The sequence below is a fragment of the Mastomys coucha genome, chromosome X (assembly GCF_008632895.1).
Source record: "Mastomys coucha isolate ucsf_1 chromosome X, UCSF_Mcou_1, whole genome shotgun sequence".
Classification (NCBI taxonomy): domain Eukaryota; kingdom Metazoa; phylum Chordata; class Mammalia; order Rodentia; family Muridae; genus Mastomys; species Mastomys coucha.
In genome coordinates, this window is record NC_045030.1 from 98875376 (window position 1) to 98883656 (window position 8281).

At 40.4% G+C, this 8281-nt stretch overlaps 1 pseudogene; it reads right to left on the reverse strand.

The window, feature by feature from the left end:
- Positions 1-397: 397 nt before the first annotated feature.
- On the reverse strand, positions 398-1126 carry LOC116088836 (annotated as a pseudogene).
- Between the last annotated feature and the right edge of the window lie 7155 nt (positions 1127-8281).

Sequence of the window (8281 nt, forward strand, 5' to 3'; positions counted from 1 at the left end):
ACAGTTCACCTTACCTTTAGCCAGGTCTCTCCACCAGGCACTACAATGGGAGGCTGAAGCCATTCAGGCAAAAATCTACAAACTTGATGTTGCACTCAAATTTTGATGGTGAAAATGTCAGCATCTGACATCTTTGAGAACTACATTACCACTGTACAAGAGGCAACAAACCATGATTTAAAATGGTAAGGGTTACATGTCAGCATCTGGTTGACTGGCATTGGTGATTTCTGTTTCAGAAAGTTGCTTTTTCAGCAGAGGTGACAGGTGTATGTAGCCAGAGAGAAGTAGATGCAGGGGTAGAACACTAGGTTGGGCTGGCATTCTGTCAGCTGGAAAGGTACCCACCAGATTTCCAGGAAGCAGAGATGGAAAACTCAACTGGCTAATAAGGCAGTTATGGTGTAGTAGTTGGGTGCTCAAAATTGAGGTTTCTATGACAGATATCTTAGATAGCCTCATTGTCTATCATATAGGTACCTTCAACATGCTCTAGGGGTGATGTGAGTGCTAAGGATAGAATTGTGGGGCTTAACAAGAGTTCTGGAAACCTATGTGACTTGGTAAAAGGGGAACTCCAGCTTGGACTTCTTTCTACAATCAACAGAAAGCTATTCCATCAACAGGGATGTGAACTCAGAGCTGATTCCCCTACAAAAGCTGTGAAAAATAAGTCCTGAGGACCTGAAGTCAGCTAGCTTGTGAGTTTTGTCCAATATTAGGTCAATGTTGTCCTATCCAAGGGTATAATGTCCACAGCTATAGTTATTGGCAATATTTTTGTTGCCTTTGATGAGAGTAGAAAGCTGGCAGTAGGTATCAGTGCAAACTTAACTAAAAATAGTGAGTTCCAGGCCTACAAACACTACTCTGGGCATGTAATTGCTAGCCCCTGTCTCAATGAAGGAAGTATTGAAGGAGTCTTCTTCTTCCTTAATGGTTTTGTCACTTGGCAATTGGCCATCCAGCTGGATGCTATATTCTAGGCAGTAGAGTCCCAGAAAGCATTGCCAATCTGGATACCAGCTTGTCCAATGTGTATGAAGAGACATTCATATATGGATGTTATAGGCTCAGAGGCAAAGGCAACAAAAGCAGACCAATGGTCCTGGTTACTGTACCCCATAGTCCATAAGTCAATGTAAGTAACTCAATGAGCTTTTAAAAACAATTTATTTATTCATATTTATTTATTTATTTGCCAAGAGGACTATACTGAAAATTTTGGTGACCTGATGCATGCATGACATCAGAACATGATGTGTTCCCATGCATTGCAAGTTTTCTACAGGTCAAATTCTTTGATTTACTGTGTCTTACTGAATCTTCATAACCCCCTAATAAGAGAATATGTCCATCTGAAAAGTGACAGGGACAAGATATAGTTCAGTTAAGATAGAAATGTCCTAGTTTCAGTCCTCAGTACTACTAAAACAAACAAAAAATGCAATTCTACAAATTTTAGGGGAAACTAACATATTCAGTTGATTACTTGAGTAAAAGAAGAAAGATTTCAACCCATAGCTGTCTAAGTCATGAGCCTGAATGTGTCACTATACTGATTATAATTATGATGCTGAGTTTTAATTGGCAAATTGACTAGATTTAGAATCATCACAAAAACAGGGCCCTGGGTCTGTCTACTAGGGCTTTTCTAAACATTTTCATTGAACAGGGAAGATCTGCCCTGAGTGTGGTAGCTTCATCCCATGGGTGTGATCTTTAACTAAATTAAAAAGGAAAGGGACCTGAGCATCAACATTCATAGCCCTCTGATTCCTGGCTATAGCTGCAATGCCATCAGCTACTTCACACATTTGCTACCATGACATGCCTGCCATAATAGATTGTACCCTCAAACTGGGAAAAATGAACCCTTCCTTTCTTAACTCATTTCTGTCAGGAATTTTCTCACAAGTGAGAACAGTGAGATTGTGAATCAGTGTATATTACCATTTAAGTTATCTTTCAGCTCTACAGTGCCATAAATCTACAAGGCAAGCAGACATCTCAGATTAAGCCCAATGGCTCATCCATTATTGAAAGGTGATGGTGACAGATTTATAGCCAGAGGGTTCTCTCAGTAGTACATGCAGTGATATAAATAAGACTTCTTTGTTTAGGAAAATGTCATCCTTGCTTTCAAACTCTAACCCTTTCTCTCCAATGACTGGGTAAAGAGAGAACCATATGGCTAATTCTGGTAGATGCCTACTTTTAGAAATGGCAGTACCATTAGGCCTGCCGTGCTGGAAATCTGGCCCCTCAGCAGGCAGGAATGCAGCATCCACAGTGGCAGCTATGTATATGTACCAAGCTGGATACACTAGATTGATTTTGAGAACAGTCTTAGAGACCAAACCTCAAGAAAATGAAAATAATCAACCTTCAATGTTTCCCAATGATTTACCACTATAACTCAGAGGCATACGTCATTGCCACTCAGGGAGCTGAAAATGCTACCCCCTTTCTAATGTGGATTAGAAATCTGTGGGCCTGTATGCTGAAGGCTTCCCACAGAGATCTCAGGCCCGACCTGGTTGGTGCAAGAGCCCTAGGGAAGGGAAGTGAGCACGGGCAGGGCTTTCTCTGCCGTGTCTTCCAGGCTGCTCTGTTTCTCTGCACTGCCCTGCACTGAGTCAGGTTGGGCTGCCCGGAGAGGCTGACCAGTCAATGAGGAGTCCGGTGCAGCTTCAGGCTGCATTTTGGGAGAGTAGACCTCTTCCTAAGTGTTACAGCTCTTAGAACAAAAGGCTCAGACAAGGGAGTAGATCTTTCATGTGCTTTTACTTCCCTGGATAGGATATATATACAGTTTTGGGGGTCATTCAGATTTCAACAGCAGTTATCTCTCATTAGCTTGGGCTGTCTTTATTTGCATGTAATAGGGCTTGACCAATATCACACACCTCTCCTGCTGGGGCCATTGTGGGGGGTTGGGACTGAAACATGAGCCAAGTCCCAGGAGTTATAGCCAAACTCCTTCCATCCCTTGCAGGCATAAATATTGCTCCCTGGGGCTCTGGGGTTCTAGGCCTATTACTCTACTGGGCCCAGGGTGCCTGAATAGACAACTGCCCCACAGAAATCCAAAGCTCCTTCCCTTTTTAAAGTAGGCCTTCATAACTTTATAACTCCTTCTTAGTAAGTCACATAGGAAAATACTTTTCTGTCTTAGGTGCTCTTCTGGACACTTGCCAGGACCTATGAGGTCCATTGTGATGGACACATTTAGAGATGTCTCTCCAATTTCTGAAAGTTGTATGTGTATTTACAATTTCCTAGCAGATGGTCATTAAAGCTTTTAAGAAGGGAGAGTCTTTTCCAAACACAAGGTCGAAGGCACCCTGTAGATCTCTCATCCTCCACTTATCTCAAGCACTGACCACACCTTTATTTACTGCTATGGTCCAACCTCAGCAGCACAGAATGCACAAGTAAAAGTTTCTTTCTCAATCATAAGTCCAAAACTTAGCTTGCGAGATGCTGAGTATTCTGATAGTACTGACAGAATCACGTAGATCAACATCTGGGCATGTATGTGAGAGAGTTTCTAGATCAAGCTAAGTAAGGAAGACCCGCTATAGTTGTGAGTAGCACCCTCCCTTGGACTAGAATCTTGGACCGAATAAAGATGAGGAAGCTCAGCAACTGCATCATTACTCCTGATTCCTAACTAGAGACAAAATGTGACCTGCCTGAAGCTTCTGCCACTGTGTCTTCCCTACTGTGATGAATTGATTATACCCCCAAACTCTAAGACAAAACCCTTCCTAGAGTTACTTTCTCAAGGAATTTTATCACAACAAAAGGAGTTTTCAGCATTGGAAGTCTTTTTATAGCCTCTGGAGCCTCATAGGCTTTTATTTCTACTTTGGTTTTCATTATTTACTTACTGTGACTTTGAGCAACTAATGATTTTTATGAATCTCATTTCTTTATGTGTAAAATGGGACTAAAGTGAGGTGGCACGATGCTCAAATAAAACACTCCACCTTTCTCTCTTTCTTGTTCTCCACTCCCTGCCCCTCACTATAAAAACCAGTATTTTCTTTTACCAAATTACTTTTCTAACTCTAATCCCATACCACTGTGAAATCCCAAAGATTCAGGCTTCTCCCATGTCATGCTTGTTATATAAGTGGTACTTAATGGTATTTGTTTCCTTTATTTGATTATAGTGTTCTAGCTCCTTATAGGTTGTTTCGGTCCAGACTCTGAACAAATTCAGAAGCTTACTCTCTTACTCTCATCCTTTGTCCCCATGTCAGAGCTAAGATTTGCCAATCCTTTGTCACAATGGAACTGGCATGACTCTTTGGTCATCTGTGCCTCTTTCTTAGAACCTTCAAAATTTATTTAAATTATATTTAGACTTATTTTCTAAAGAATTTTGAGATGCCATCTCTGCCTCAGGGAAAATAATGTAATATAATGTAGATAGCCAAGAGTCCAGGGTTAATTTCCAATTATGGAAGAAATTACCCCGTAGTACACCATTTCTCATATCCTTTATCCTCTCCAGGACATAGCTAGACCCTTGTTGAGTACCTGGTCGTGAACAGCACAGAGAAACTGTTATGACAGCAAGAGTGAAAAAATGTAAAAGAAGAAAGGGATAGAGTGTTGAGGACAGAGTTACTTTCCAGGATATCAGGTAGGATTGTCAGGAGATTGAAGGTACCCATGTCACACCACCAGGAACTGAGGCATAAAAATAAAAAAGAGCCCTTGTCAGATTTTAAAGACATAAAAATCCACAAGGTATCATTGTTGGGGAATGCACAAGGCCAATTACGTGAGCCTAATTTATGAACAGAAGACCTCTACATGGTAGAAAAGCACACACAAACTGACTCAGCTATGGGCATGTATAGATAGATCCTGCTTGGTTGCATAACTCAGTATAGTCCCTCATGGCTGAGAGACATGAAATTTTCCAGTTGAAGCAGGTTAAAACACATTGAAGAATCAAAAGATTAGGTGATGGTCAGCATTTAGGAATGTCTCTTTGTTATGGTAGAGCTCAATGCTCTGGGCCACAGTAGATAGAGAGAAGACTTCTTCGTTCCTAGAAAGTTACTGAAACACCACTGTCACTGCTGATCATGATAATTATACTAATACTGAATGCTTATTAATGACTAACAAAACATAAAGAGTGACTTGCTAGCTGGATGGTGGTGGCATACGCCTTTAATGCCAGCACTTCGGAGGCAGAGGCAGGCGGATTTCTGAGTTCAAGGCCAGCCTGGTCTACAGAGTGAGTTCCAGGACAGTCAGAGCTATACAGAGAAACCCTGTCTTGAAAAACCAAAAAAAAAGTGACTTGCTACAGTGGAAGTTATTAAGCACACAGTCTATTTTGAGTCCTGTTACTCTTTTTATTCATACAATAAATTTTGATCATGTTTTCCTCTCCCCCTACTCCTCCCAGATATTACTCACCTTTCTACCTGGCCAACTTTTCTCTCTTTCTCTCTCTGTCTCCAAAAACACCACAACCCAAACAAAATATAAATTAATTAAAAAAAAAAAACAAAAGGAAACAAACCCTACCAAAACAACAACAACAACAAACAAACAAATCCATGGAGTTTGATTTGCATTGGGCCTGACATGGAGTATGGCTGACATACACAGTGACTTACAGAAAACTGACAAAGACTTTGGAACATTGACCTAAATGGGATGTCTACATCAAATCTCTCCCCTAAGGCTCAGGGATCTATGTAGAAGAGGAGGGAGAAAGATTGTAAGAGATAGAGTGATGGATGACTCTAAGGAAACATTATCTATCAGATACAACAGAACTGATTCATAATTGAACTAACAGAGCCCATGACAGAATTCCTGAGATCTGTACAGATTCAAGCCAGACAATATCCCAGCACTGAAATGTGGAAGTAGATGTAAAGGTCCCATCCCAACCAAGAAACTACTTTGCAACTGATATTTGCTGGGAAAAGGTCTGTTACTCTTAATCATAGAAATCCAGAGAAACATGAGTACTAAAGGCCAAGATTATGATCTATGGAGATTGTTTGTGTGTGTGTGTGTGTGTGTGTGTGTGTGTGTGTGTGTGTGTGTGTTACTCATTGCTTATGAGGTAGGAACATAAGGTAAGAATCTCACCAGTCTAGAAAATAAATTGAGGAAGTAATAGAGAGACTCAGTATCATATCAAGTCTGTGTATATCTCAGACCTAGAAATGGGTGAGAATTCTGAATCTCCCAGGATAATAGTAAGTATAAGGAAGAGATGAGAGACAGGAAGGACTGATCTTGACCATGTCCCACCTATCTTACATCATCTTGTGACTGGGATTAACAGTAGTAGGGTGGCACCTTCCAATACTTTGTGTAGTAGTAGTTGGGAAAGAAGAAACCAAGGGAATAAATATATGATTGACAAAACTACTAGCAAAAGCAGGTGGGGAGAAAGAAGGGCTGTGTAGCTTTATGAGAGCTAGAAAAAAATTATCTCATCTTCATTTCTAGGTGAATTTTTTTTCAGGGATTCTGAGCTCCTGTGTAGTCAGACTTTATAGAGTTCAGAGAAATTAGTAGAAATTGACACTGTTGGGAAGTGACGGCTACTTTGTAAGTGGGGACTATTGGAAAGTTTCCATATCACTGAGGATGTAATGTGATGGATAACAACATGCTTTAAGCATTTTTGTATTCTGCCTATTTTGCTGTATGATTATGAGTATAATGGCTTGGCTCTGCCATGTGCTCCCCCTTCCCTTATGATGTTTCAAAGCAACAGGTCCAACAGTTCACAGAATGAAAACTCCAAAAGTGAAACAAAAGAAGGTTGATTATCTGGTGTTTTCTCTACTGACAGAGAACACACACCAGAGTAGGAAGATTCTATTATATTCATGGGAAGCTTTCAAATGGAAATGCTGTTCAAGAACAAATTCCTGGTGCTCTTCCCATGTTGACTTTACCCATCACAAACTATCATCACTTTTGACAGAGAGAGAGAGAGAGAGAGAGAGAGAGAGAGAGAGAGAGAGAGAGTTTGTACCTTCACTCCATCATACAAAACCTAGAAAGTCTCTATTCTATATTTAAGAGAAATCTTCAAGAATATCATTTGTATTAGCTGTGTTATCAAAATGTAAGGACAAAGGGAACAAGCTTAGGGCATCCTTAAAAATCAAATCTGCTTCTATCTCCTTTCTATTGGAATTTCCCAGATTTATACATTAGAATTTTCTCAATAGATAATAAAAAAAAAGTCTAGATTTGAATCCTGAATGTACTATATCCTGACAATGGGAACTTGGGTAAAAACTTGGGATCTGTGCCCCCACTATCTCCTTTATAAAATGGGCTAGTGTCAAGGGCAAATTCAAAGAAGTTCAAACATGTTTTCATTTAGTAAGACAAGTGTTGTAGCCAATTGATATGGAAACAGAAAGTATATTTACCATCTCAGATCTCTAGGGAAACTGAAAAGTAGGGATTCTGTAGGTAGCTACTTCATGCTTTTGCAAGTATCCATTATATTCCCCCAAGAAAATTCCATATACAAAACTGTTATTCATTACAAAAGAAATACTAATATGCAATTAAGGCTGATATAGATATTAAGATATAAGGAAAATTCTGATTTTAGCAGCTTCTACAATTGTTATGAGGTGAACCCTAAACAGAAGAGGCAAAAAGGAAGCAAAGGAAAAGCAGAAGCAGAAACAAAAGAAGTATTTGGGCAGTTGGATTAAAGAAGGAGGAGGTTTGGTTTTGTTATATTTTTTTCTTATTGGTTTTTTGTTTGTTTGTTTTGTCTTATGGGATTTTTTTGAGAGAACATAAAATTGAGTGGGCAGAATGATGAAGGAAGATCTGAGAGATGCTGGGGAGAGGGAAAGAATATGATCCAAATTTTATATGTCAAAAATTTTTAAAAAGAAACTAAAACAGACAACACCCAGAGGAAGCTCTACTCCCAGGTACTCTGACACACCCAGGATCAGAGAGCAGACATTGGGCACAAGCTCTGCATCCAGTCCCACAACACCCAGAGGAAGCTCCACTCCCAGGTGCGCTGACATACCCAGGATCAGAGGTGAGCAGGAACCAACATCTGTCCCAACACTGGGAGTAACTGGGACCAGTGGGACCAGGCACACAGGAACTCCACCAGCCCAGTGACTCCTGTTTCTTCAGGTCTGTCTGGGTTAGTGTTCTGAGCAGACCTCGGGCACAAGCTCTGCAGTCAGTCCCACAACACACAGAGAAAGCCACACTCCCAGGTGATCTAACAAGC